A 13,324-nucleotide genomic window follows, 5' to 3' on the forward strand; every position below is an offset into this window, starting at 1 on the left:
TCAGGCTGTGCACCTGGCGGAAGAAATGCATCGCCAGGACACACCATCGTGGAGGGGACTCAACGTAAAGGTATCGTTGCAGGGTCTGAAGGTGGAAGGGCACCACCGGGGTGCGAAGGCACACCAGCGCCTGGCCGCTCTCCCTATGCGGGAGACTCAGAACCTCAGCAGCGACCCAGTGCAGTCTCCTGTCCCACAAGAGCTCTACAAGCATTCTCTGGATCTTTTTGACAAAGTCAGGGGGAGGGGTCAAAGTGACCAGCCGGTACCACAACATGGAGGCTATCAGCTGGTTTATGACGAGAACTCAACCCCTGTAAGACAGCACTCGGAGCAGGCCTGACCAGAGTCTCAAGCGAGCGGTGCCCTTGGTCTCCAGCTCCTGCCAGTTAGCCGGCCAGGATTCCTCAGCCGGGCAAAGATGGACTCCCAAATAGAGGAGACTGGTCCTGCTCCAGGTGAAAGGCCTGAGCTCCTCTGGGAGGGGGTCCATCTGCCACGGACCGACCAGGAGTCCGGAACGTTTGGCCCAGTTGATCATGGCAGAGGACGCGTCGGAGTACACAGCCTGCCATTCTCGCATCCTCGCAGGGTCAGTGAACATGAGGACCACGTCATCAGCGTAAGTTGAAAGGACCACCCCAATGCCCGGCCCGCGCAGAAGCAGTCCCGACAGCCTCCTCAGCAGGAGGCGCAGGAAAGGCTCCAAGCAAATAGCATAAAGTTGGCCAGACAAAGGGAAGCCCTGACGCACTCCTCTCTCAAAGCGAAGGGGCTCCGTCAGGGACCCATTAACCTTAGTCGGATCCGGGCGACAAATTGCGTCCCGAACCCGAATGCTTGCAGAGTCCCGAATAAATATTCGTGGTCCACCCTGTCGGACGCCTTATCCTGATCAAAAGACAGGAAGACACTCGACATACCAGCTCTCTGGGAATGATGGACCAGGTCCCGGACTAGATGAATGTTGTCATGGATTATGCGGCCCGGGACCGTGTAGGACTGGTCAGGGTGAATCATGTGGTCCAGCACGGTGCCAAGGCACAAACTCATTGCCTTGACGAAAATCTTGTAATCCGTGCTGAGGAGGGAGACCGGACGCCAGTTTTTAAGATGGCGGAGATCCCCCCTCTTTGGCAGCAAGGTAATGGTGGCTCTGTGCCATGAGAGGGGCATCTCCCCGGTTGCGATACTTTCCCCCAGGACCCCCGCATAGTCGCTCCCCAGGACGTCCCAGCACGCACAGAAGAACTCCAGGTCAGCCCATCCAGCCCTGGGGTTTTGCCCCTGGACAGGCTGTCGAGGGCGCCGGTCAGCTCCCCCAGGCTTATAGGGGTATCAAGTCTACCGGCGCCCTCCGGGTCGACTAGCGGCATGTCCTCCCACAAAACTCTGCAAGCACCCTCGCTGGACGGATCTGGGGAGAAGAGGGCGCTGTAGAAGCTTCGGATTTGGGCCTGAACCTCCTCCGGATCCGAGACGAGGGACCCGTCGTCGGCCAGCAGCGTAAGGAGCTGCTGACAGACCCCGCGCCTTGTTTCCATCGAGTAGAAGAAGGGGAGCCGTGATCCATGTCCGTAAGGATCTGGATCCCCGATCTCACATACGCGCCCCGGGACCCGACAAGTTGCAGATCCCGCAGCGCGCCCTTCTTCTCTCGAGCACCTCCTTTTCCAACTCCTCGACCCTGGATTTCTGCCTCTTTGTCGACCCCCTCGCGACCCCCCCATCTGCCACGGACCGACCAGGAGTCCGGAACGTTTGGCCCAGTTGATCCTGGCAGAGGACGCGTCGGAGTACACAGCCTGCCATTCTCGCATCCTCGCAGGGTCAGTGAACATGAGGACCACGTCATCAGCGTAAGTTGAAAGGACCACCCCAATGCCCGGCCCGCGCAGAAGGTACGCAGGTGAGTCTTGCCCGCGTCCCACCATAGCCCCAAGGAGGGGAAGCCTCCCCGCTTCCTTCTCCAGCTGGTCCAGAAGCGACGAAACAAGCCCAGGAACGGCTCATCCTCCAGCAACAGGTTGTTAAAATGCCAGTATGTGGACCGCGACTGAGCGTGAGACAGGGCGAGCCCCGCCCACACGAGACGGTGGTCTGAGCACGGCACCTGCTGCACAGAGGCCGTCGGGACACGGGACAGGTACGCCCCTGAAATGTAGAGGCCGTTGATTCTGGACGCTTAAACCCCAGGCCTCACAAAAGTGAAGACGCTGGAGTCAGGATGGAGAGTCTGCCAGACGTCCACCAAGTCAAAGAACCCGACCAGGTTCCTTAACTTCACCACCGCACGAGAGCTGCACTGGGTACCAAGGCGGTCCTTTGTCCCGAGAGTGCAATTTAAATTCACCCCCCAGGACGATGCACTCACCCGCGGCGATGGCGCCAAGGTGAGTGGACATTTATTCGAAAAAAGACGTCTGCTGCTGGCCAGCCTAGAGAGCGTTGACATTCACGAAGTGAAGTACCTCGACCCCCTCACAGACTGTCAAGTGCAGCAACCGGCCTGGCACTGGCTCCTTAACCCCAAAGATCTCCGGCTGAAAATGTGGGGCCAACAAGACAGCCACCCGGCCTAAGCGCAAGGTTAGGTGACTCATGTAGACCCACCCCCCCTCGCCACTCAGGAGCCATGTGGCTTTGTCTCCCGGAGCGGTGTGGGTTGCTTGCAGGAAGTACGCCTCATACTTTCCGACCCAGAGGACCGAGAAGTTCTGGAACCTGCGGAGCGCGTCCCTGCTGCCGTTAATGTTGAGGCTGGCCATGGTCACTTCCATGTCAGTAGTAAAGTGCTACTTTCACCTTTTCAGTGCTCAGAAGCAGCAGAGAAGCGCGGGCCCCTCTGCTCCCTCAGGGGTCCGGAGAGGAAAGATTTCTGCCAGCGCTGCTCAGAAGCATCTGTGTCGCCTGCCTCTTTAACGTAGGCGCGGGAAGACCGGATGAGCAGCGCCAAGTCCGGCGGCTAGCTGCACTCGGTTTCGGCGACCGTGGTTTATGCGCAGAAAATCCCAGACTTGCCCTCGGGGGATGAGGGGCGAGTCGGTGTCGGCCACGAGGGAGTCCACCATCTCGCTGCTGATGGACCCAAAATCATCCCCCGTGCCCCCCACTGAGCAACCGTCCTCCTCCGGGCAGTCGCCGCCTGGGACCGAGTCCTCCACCAAATTGAGTGTGGCGGTCGGCACGGTCCCACCAACCAGCCCTGGGTCTGCCTCGATCCCATCCCCTGGATCATCGACAGATGGGTTCTTCGCAGACTCCTCGAATTGTATCAGGCCCGAGGGAGGTGGCGGCTCAGATCTCCCCTCCTCTTGCGATGCCGGGCCACCGGATAGACCCGGGAACAGTTCCGGAAAAAGCTCCTGGGTGGAGATGGGGACTGCCGGCATCAGAGGCTGGGATGGAGATGGGAGGCGCTCCTCGCCACCACCACCCAATGACCCGGAGGTCAGGGAGCTGTGACATCCCTCCGGCGTTGTAAAAAGGAACAACCCTGGGGTGCAAAATGGCACCGGGCAGAACAGGCCTTCGGGGGTCTCGCCCACACCTAGTCCCGAGGCATCCTGCTCGGGGGGCTGCAACAGCTCAGGTGTCAACAATGATGGACTTTGTCTAATCTCTTCCAGGGGCGCGGTGTAATGTCGAGGGGCAGGGGTCGGGGAGCCACCCGCTCCTTTCCGGGGGGGGTCATGATGTTACTCTCCCCCCCCCCCCCCCCCAAGGAGTGGTGCTGCTTGCAGGGGGTGCGCTGCGCCGAAGAAATCTCCATTCTCGCAACGCCCCCTCTTCCCTCAACACTTTGCCCCCGGGTTCGAGATGCTGCCGTCGTCTGCGCTGGCCTGGGAGCACGTGCATCACCACCCCCCCCCCTTGCTGAGCTGCGCCAAAACGACAACGGGCCTAGTACCCGACGCTGAGGCATCAATGGACCCGGGATGAGCTTGAGTGTCTGCAGTGGCCCCCAGGCCTGAGTTCTGGGGCGCAGGGGTCTCTAGGCTGACGGGGTTGGGGGTATTTGCAGCCGACCCCGCCTTGCCTTCTTTCGGGCCTTGCGGCCTGGTGGATGCCCTTCCCCCTCCACTCCAGCAGCCGAACGGCCAGTCTGCGCCAGCACGGTGTCCCCCCTGTAGGGTCAGGGTGGTAATGCCAATGGAGGAGGTGGGGCCGGTGGTGCCACTCGCAGCCACCTTGATGTCAGTGGTGGCTTTGGAAGCGGGGTAGTTCTTCCGCATGTGCCCCACCTTCTTGCAGGTGTGGCACCGCACGTCATCTGCAGACCAGAACATGTGGAAGGTCAACTCTAGATGGAAGATTTCGAATCCCCCCCTCTAATACGTCCTCCAGGGCCAAGCGGATGAAAGCCTGGTGCTGGAAGGAGTAGATGTGCCCGGGGGGGGGGGGGGGCATCCTTCAGGCCGCGAGGGAGAGGAGCTACCTCAGAACGAACCTCCCCAGTAGTTGGAGGTGGGGGAGGAGGAGCTCGGTAGGGAGGTAAGGTGGGACATTGGACAATATGACCTACTCGGCAGTGGCCTCAAGAGGGTCCACTGCCACATAGGTCCTGCCCACCGCGAGCCCCTTTTCAAAGGGTGAGGTGAACCGTCCGCTCTGCCCTCAGGAAAAACACGACTTTCCCGTACATTCGAGAGGCGGTCATAATGGCTGAGGGGCTGAGGACCCCGGCCATCACGCGAACGCACGCCTCTATGGTGACGGTGGGATTGAGCGAAGCGCTTTACGCTCAGCTTTCGGGTCAGCAATCAGAAAGGTGCCGGGGCTGCGGGAGCAGTGGAGGCCGAGGAGGCTACCACCCCCGCACAGATGGCTCTGGTCGGCCCCGCCACTGGCGTAGTTGGAATGGTCATCAGAGCAAGTGCCACGCCCAACCCAATGTGGGCTTTGTCGCGTTGGAATTTAATTGACGAAAAAGATAGTGGGAAGGAGGTTGTCAGGGGAAGAATGAGGTCGAATGACATACTCGTCCCCCTTGGAAGGTATACGGGGGAGCAAAGCAGGGAAGGGAAGAGAAGAGAGAACAAGGAGCACTGTTGGAGGAGGTCAGCAGCACAGGAGGGTGGGGCACCGTAGATGGAATGGTGCCCGAGGTGAAAGACCCCTGAGACTCGGGGTGAAGCTGGAGGGTGGGAGGATTGGGGATCTTCAGCCCAGGAGGGGGCCCAGTAAAAAAACAAAACACAGTCCGTGCTCCCGCCCTAGGTCACCACACTTGAGGTAAGTGATGCTGGTTTAAAGAAGTCTTCGGCCCAAGTCGGGCTCAGAAAAATACAGTCTGTGCTCCACCCTGGAATGACCACCCAATGGAACCAATCTCCTCCCTGCTGGTGTATGGGATCTTCAGCCCAGGAGGGGCCCAGGGCCCAGCAACCACTCACTGTCCCCACCCCGGAACAAGCTCACTAGATGGAATGAAGAAGGCCTGACAGTTGCCCCGGGAGGGGCCCAGCAAACAAACAGTACAAAGGGGTTTTACTCCCACCTTGTTCTCGCAGCCACCTTCCTGTTGTTGTTCCTTCCCTCCTTCCTCCCTCCCTCTCTCTCCCTCCTTCCTCCCTCCCTCTCTCTCTCTCTCCCTCCCTCCCTGTCTCTCTTTCCCTCCTTCTCCCCCTCCCTCCCTCTCCCTCCCTCCCTCTCCCTCTCTCTGAGGCACGATCAATTTGGCTGGAGACGAAGTTGAATCCAAACTGAGGCTTTATTAGTATCAGATGTGTGGCCTCCCACAGCAGCTGGCGAAATGGCTGCGAGCTGAAGGCCACGCATATTTATAACCCGGCTCCTGGGCGGAGCTAGCATGCAGGGGCCACAGGTGAACCTGTAGTGCAGGTTCTACCGTACAACTCTTAATATAGGAACACAGTCGTTTACCACACCCCTCCCTCTCTCCCTCCTTTACTCTCCCTCCCTCCCTCCCTCTCACTCCCTCCCTCCCTGCCTACTTCTCCCTCCCTCACCCTCCCTCTCTCCCTCCCTCCCTCACTCCCCCTCCCTCCCCCTCTCTCCTCCCTCTCCCTGCCTCCCTCTCCCTCCCTCCCTCTCCCTCCCTCCCTCTCCCACCTTTCCTCCCTCCCTCTGCCTCCCTCCCTCCCACCCTCCCTCTCCCCCCCTCCCTCTCCCTCCCCCTCCCTCCCTCCCCCCTCCCTCTCCCTCCCTCTCCCTCTCCCTCCCTCTCTCCCTCCCCCTCCCTCTCCCTCCCCCTCCCTCCCTCTCCCTCCCTCCCTCCCTCTCCCTCCCTCTCTCCCTCCCCCTCCCTCTCCCTCCCTCCCTCTCTCTCCCTCCGTTTCCCTCCCCCTCCCTCTCTCTCCCCCTCCCTCCCTCTCTCACCCCCTCCCTCCCCCTCCCTCTCTCACCCCCTCCCTCCCCCTCCCTCTCCCTCCCTCCCTCCCCCCTCTCCCTCCCTCCCTCCCTCTCCCTCTCTCTCCCTCCCTCTCTCTCCCTCCCCCTCCCTCTCTCTCCCTCACTCTCTCACCCTCCCTCCCTCTCTCTCCCCCTCCCTCCCTCTCTCTCCCTCCCCCTCGCTCTCTCTCCCTCCCCCTCCATCTCCCTCAGATTCCTGGGAACCCCATCACCTGGAGGTTCAATATTCCCCACAAATAGCCAGTCACACACGTGCAGAAAGCAAAAGTAATTGCAACTGCAATGCCCACTCTGATGATGCCCACTTTTCAATTTTGTGGAGGCACCAGTTTAACCCCTAGACGTTGCTACCACCTGTGCAACTATCTTCACAATGTGGCATGTGAAACACGCAGGACTCTGCAGCAAGGTTACTGGCAAAAAGGTGTAATTGCAGTGTAAACAGATTTACAAAGACAATAAACTGAATTTTTCAATTTTTTTCCCCGAAGTGTTGTCCCAAGCTGGAACAGCAGAAGGCAGCCCGCCAGCTGCCTTGTCAGGCTTTCTCGTTTGAACACCTAGAGAACCCCCCCCCCCCCCCCCAACCCAGAAGAACCTGCACCCCCCAGGGAACTTGACCCCCATGGACAGGGGAGACCCCCTCAACAACAGACATGGGACCTGCCCCCAAAGGAGCCCACCCCTGCCACTTCATCCCAGGGAAACCTCACCCACCCAAACCTCCTGACGAATGGAAGCCCATCCAGCAGTGCCCGGTACAACCAGGGTACTGTCAGGGTATGACCCTCTCCCTTCCTGGGGGCTGCAATTACTTATATGCCCCTGGGAGGTCCCGTTTGTCAAGACCTGTTGTAAAACCTGCCAATTGACATCACGCCGGAGGGATGATGGGGAAGTCCCTATGTGGGGGGTTGATACAGCAGGGAGTCCCGCTAATGACATGTAAATGTATGCAATGAAGTTCCTGATGTTTCACGACGGAACCCCATCACGTCATTGGCAGGAGAGTGGACAATCTTTTTTAAAATAAATTTAGAGTACCCAATTCATTTTTTCCAATTAAGGATCAATTTAGTGTGGCCAATCCACCGACCCTGCACATCTTTGGGTTGTGGGGGTGAGACCCACGTAAACACGGGGAGAATGTGCAAACTCCACACGGACAGTGACAGTGGCCCGGAGTCAGGATCGAACTGGGGTCCTCCGCGGCAGTGACTTACCTGATGAAGGAGCCGCACTCTGAAAGTTAGTGATTCCAAATAAACCTGTTGGACTTTAACCTGGTGTTGTGAGACTTTTTACTGTGTCCACCCCTGTCCTACGCCGGCAACTCCCTATCACTGCTGCAGTGAATGGGAGATTTGGCTGAGTGTCAAATTCTTCGTCCACATGAGCGGCAATAGCGGGGTCCACTGGGATCGGAGAATCCCGCCGGTATCTGAATATAGAATGATAGACACAGGGTGACCACAGAACTGAGGGGAGGATGATGCTGCTTTTGTTTCTTCCAATGCACAACAACAGAAGCAAAATGAGCAGAAGTAGACCATTTGTCCCGTTGAGGCTGCTCCATCATTCAATACAAATATGACTGATCATGGGCTTCAATTCTGGTTTCCTGTCCTCTGCCCATATCCATAATTGATTGCCTCAAACATTTATCAATCCCATTCACAAATATAGTTAGCAATGGATCACCCTAAATCTAGGGTAGAGAATTCAAACTGTTCCGAGCATTTTAAGTGAAGGAACCTCTCCTCATCTCAGTCTTAAAGTTCCCACATCCTGAGACCAGGATGACCAGCTCTTGGGAGAATAAATTAAGGGACACATTGGCATGGGGAACTGTATGAACAGATTGGGGTTTCTAGCAAACCTGCCAGCAGGGGTGTGCGGTGGGTCTTGGTAAGGTTGGGAGTTAGAAGGCAGGGGGCTTCTGAAAAATGCGAGGCATCCCGGAAACAGGTAACTCAGGACAGGAAACAATAGCCTCTAAATTCTAGGCAATCCGGCCTGAAGCTCTGCCCCTGTGTTCCAGATTTCCCAGCCAGCAGAAACAATCAGCGCCATTCAGCCACTGCATCGCACTCGGCACAGAGCAGGGCGCGACAGGTGAATCCCAGGAGATGCCCAAATTGGGCTTTGCGCCAGGCGCTGAGCCGATTGTGAGTCATCTGAATCATGGATACCGGCGCAATCTGAATCAGGCGCTCGTTGGGTGTGATCCAGATAATCATATTGAAATGATCCATTACGTTCATTGAAATATGCACGGTCATCTTGATGCTGCTCTCGCTCGGTACCCAGGAAACACCGGTCGCACCGTAAGGCCTCAACCGGGCACTGATTAGTACTGATTTCCACATGCAGAGACCAATCGCGAAGGCCACTTTGGGGTCTCGGAGGCCATTGGAGCCAAGTGTGGGGATAATGCGCAGGTACTCTAATTGGCAGGGTATGGCTACTGCTGTCCCACAAGCATTTATAATGGACTCTCAGCTGTTACCTCACTTATTTATAACCTAGATGATGAAACAGAAAGCCACAATTTCAAATGTGCGAATGACACAAAGGGAGGTGGCACTGAAAGCAATGTAGATGGAAGCATGACATTACAAAGAGATGCTGATAGATTAGGTCAAAGAGAGAAAATGACAAATGGGTTTCAATGTAGAGAAATGTAAGATCACCGACTTTAGACCTAACATTGATAGAAACAGTTGGTGAGATATTCTGGCCCCATTCGCTGGCGGGATCGTCTGTGCCTGCCAATGTCAAACAACGTTTTCCTGGCTTGCCATGCCAGGTCCAAAAAGTCCCAGCCAGTGCCAAAAATGGATGTTCCTCCTGTTCATACATGAATGTACGTGGGCTCTTTGACCAGGGCAATGAGAGCTCTGTGCAAGGAACCCCATGCAGACACTTTTCCACCTGTCTCCACCAGCCTCAAAAGTAGAGAGACCATTGCTTCAGCATCATAAAAGACCGACCACATTATCCCTTGTTACCCAGGACCATTCACGTGGGATAATGGATGTTTGCAGTCGCGAGTTGGCTGACCTCCACCAACCGTGCCCCTTCGAGACATCCGTCTGCCTCCGTCCCTTCATCCCCACCTTTGACTGAAGTTGATACAAATGACACAGAATAAGTCCCTTGCTGGGAATTCGATGCTATGAGACCCTTGAGTCAGGAATAAACTTGGTGCAATGCAGGTTCACCGTGGAGAGTGAGCATCCTTGACATTCAGTTCCCTCATAATTATTCAGGTTTTCCTTTAGTCAGCCACTTGTGCTGACTTTGAACTCCGCCCACCTGAAAAAACTCTCCTCCCACTTTGAGGATTCATATGTCCAGCGCAACTGTGTTGTCAAAAACAGTCTTGGGAAAATGGTGTGTAATTTTTCATACATGTTCCATCTCTTTCTATCCTCCCCTATCACCCATCAACTTCTACCCATCGCTATAGAACCACACAATGTCATCATCACTCCTCTACCTTCTGTCCCCCTTGAACCTCCCCCCTCGCTAGATCAAAGAGCAATGACTCCATACAAATTCATGTACGAAGGGGAGGAATATACCTCTCTGGTCTTCCTGGACCATATAATGATCCGCCTCCATATGACTTCCCTCCCGTCAGTCACCACAATCCCCATGTCCATCCTGACCCTGTCTTTGCTCATTATCCGAGACATCTGTCCTGTCCCCCTGTGTGACTCACCCGATGAGACCTTCACCAATCAAACTCTCATCTTGGATCTCCCACCCTACCAAATCCCATTTCCCCCTCTGACTGTGACTGTTCTCTTTTAACTCAACGGCCCTGAGTTATTTCCCCTGCATGAGCCACCTCTGACACTACCAATCCTGATATCAAACCTCTCATTGCCAGATACTTCCCCATTCACTGGACATCCATCCCTATCCCCCACCCCGCTTCCCATACACTCTTGCATCTTCCCTGGACAATAACCCCCCGCCTCCCCCAGCCGCTCTTCCTCGGTGAGCCTGTCTCCCCTGCCCAGCCTTGGTGCAGTTTAGAACACAAGCACTGAAATCTCGGGGTGCTGTTATTTAACATTGCTAAAAGCAATGTCTACATACCTCGAGATGAAGTGAAGCGTGCCAGTGCACAACACTTATATACAGTCAGGAAACACTGTTTTGAAATGGGGAACATGATTCCAGCAGGTTGACCTTTTAATGGGCACTCGTGAGATGCAAATGTGTTTCCTGATGTGGATCAATGGGAAACGTTTAACACACCATCAAAGTCCGGAGAACAAAATTCCAAACTAACTTCTTGCAGTGGGAAACAGACTTTGGCCCACCCCAAATGTTGTGCCCCCGCCCACCACGATCCCTGCCACTAATGGAAGTGGGAAATGCAACCCAGTGTTTCTGCTGCTTGTGGAGTTTAGGACTAAGAGGCATGGCCTAAAATTTAGAGACAGGTTCGTCAGGAATGGAATTGGAAGTGGAATATTTTAAAAGCATCAGGGGTTTTGCCTGCAGGCTGGTGAGCAAACAAAAAATCCACATTTCCCCCTTTTGGGATGCTAGCTAAAACACAGCGGAGAGGCCAGCAATAAGGCCCTACCCCTGCAGTTCAGACACTGGGGGTGGATGCTCCGCATCACCACTTGAGAGACCCTGGCTGCTGCCAAAAGGACAGGCACATGGGTCTCAGTTAAGAAATATGGAGGTGGTCATAGAACTTACAGTGCAGAAGGAGGCCATTCTGCCCATCGAGTCTGCACCGGCTCTTGGAAAGAGCACCCTACACAAGGTCCACACCTCCACCCTATCCCCATAACCCAGTAACCCAACCCAACACTAAGGGCAATTTTGGACACTATGGGCAATTTAGCATGGCCAATCCACCTAACCCGCACATCTTTGGACTGTGGGAGGAAACCGGAGCACCCGGAGGAAACCCACGCACACACGGGGAGGATGTGCAGACTCCGCACAGACAGTGACCCAAGCCGGAATCGAACCTGGGACCCTGGAGCTGTGAAGCATTTGTGCTATCCACAATGCTACCGTGCTGGTCTTTCTCTGAGTAGTGACAGTATGGAGAGGGGCACGGTGGAGTTGGCAACGAGGGCAAGGTCGCTCTCAGTGTCATCTACCCCCCACCCTCCACCACCTCTCCCTGTGTCCGGTTCCTCTATCAGACACTGGATACCATTGATTGAGGGGTACCATAACCCCTCCCAATGCCCATAGAGGTGACAAATGGGTCGCACAGTTTTACCTATTGTGCACAACACATGGTGACAGGCCCTCCTACATCTGGATTAATAACCACAGTGACGGGAAGACGTCCTTCAGTTGCCATTATTTGGCCACACGGGTCCCAATTGGCAGCACGGTAGGAAGTTAAACCCCCGGCCTTTGTGCTCAGAACTTAATTAAAATAATCCAAATCATATATTTTTGTTACACGCTGCTGGCGTATTCATAAATTGTGAAACACAACAACATGTAAGTGTACACCGGACACATTTTAATGTCTCAAGGGTACATTTAGCATCGCCTCTGGTGATTCAGCATCTCTGGGGATGTAACAATTGACTCTAATCACCTTGCCCACGGCTGTGTAATTGACAGCAGCTATTGTTTTTGTGTCAAGAGGCATTTGCTGTTTGTAGATTTCTCCTGTAAACAAATGACACCAGAGGGTAGGTTTTCCTCATTGGTTGTGTCAGATTAATGGGCATAAAGTGTATGTAACCAATGGGAAAAGGGACAACAATCTGTTATTCTTGATAACTGGTCATTCAGTTCCATATTCAATGTTTTAGTTATGTTGTGCACTGTTGGCTGAAGTGCCCATCCCCTTGCAGGTAATAATATTCAAAATTCGGCGCTAATTATGTAATTTTGATACCGAACGCCATACCTACTTCTCACAACTGGCTGCATAGATTCTGGGTCACTGGGCAATCAATCAAAAGCTGTGTCATCTGCTGCAAGTGGTATATACAGCAAGACATGACCATGCAGCTGATGCAAAGGTTGGTGCACACCCAAGTCTCTCTCAACAGCAAGTTTCACATAGAAGGTCGAGAATGGGGGTAATGGGCAGGTGCGCTGTTTGGCAGGATGTGGCTAGTCCTGTCCCGCAAGTATTTGCAATGGAGCCTCAATGACTTACGTTATTTATTAATAACCAGATGGTAAAACAGAAAGCCACATGTCTAAACAATGACAGGTGGCATTGAAGCAGTGTAGATGGAAACATAACATTATCAAGAGATATTGCTATAATAGGTCAAAGAGAAAAATTGGCAAATTGGTTTAAACATAGGGGAAGATAAGGTCATCCACTTTGGACCTAACATAGATAGAAGCTGTACACAGGTCCAATGCGCCTTCAGGATATTCTGGTCACGTCAAAATGATTGAACATGTGTCTGGCTTGTCACATCCACCGTTCCAAGGTTGGAAAATCCCGACCAGTGCAAATTCTGAATGGTGAAGTGTCAGAATCAGCGGATCTTCGAAGAGACTTGGGAGTTCAAATACATCGATCGTTAAAGCGTCATGAACAAGCACAGAAAATACTCTAAAAGGCTATTTAAATATCAACCTTTATATTGAGACTGTAGGAATACCAGTCTGCAGAAGTCATGCTGTAGCTATACAATACACTGGTTCGACCACACCTAGACTGCTATTAGCAGTTGTAGGTACCACGCCTTAGGGAGGAGATATTGGCGATGGAGGGAGTGCAGAATGCATTTAGCAAGATCGCACCTATATTGCAAGGTTTGAATTATGGGAGAGAAATTCTGGGATCATACTCCCTGGAATTTCAAATGCAAAAGGAAGATTTGAATTAAACTTTCTCGATATTAAGGGAAAACAGGTGAAGTAAATAGAGAGAAACAGTGTGGAGTCTTCCGGTCGAAGTATGGTGGTGGGCTAGAAAGTC

Source organism: Scyliorhinus torazame, unplaced genomic scaffold (genome assembly GCF_047496885.1).
Source record: "Scyliorhinus torazame isolate Kashiwa2021f unplaced genomic scaffold, sScyTor2.1 scaffold_239, whole genome shotgun sequence".
Lineage (NCBI taxonomy): Eukaryota > Metazoa > Chordata > Chondrichthyes > Carcharhiniformes > Scyliorhinidae > Scyliorhinus > Scyliorhinus torazame.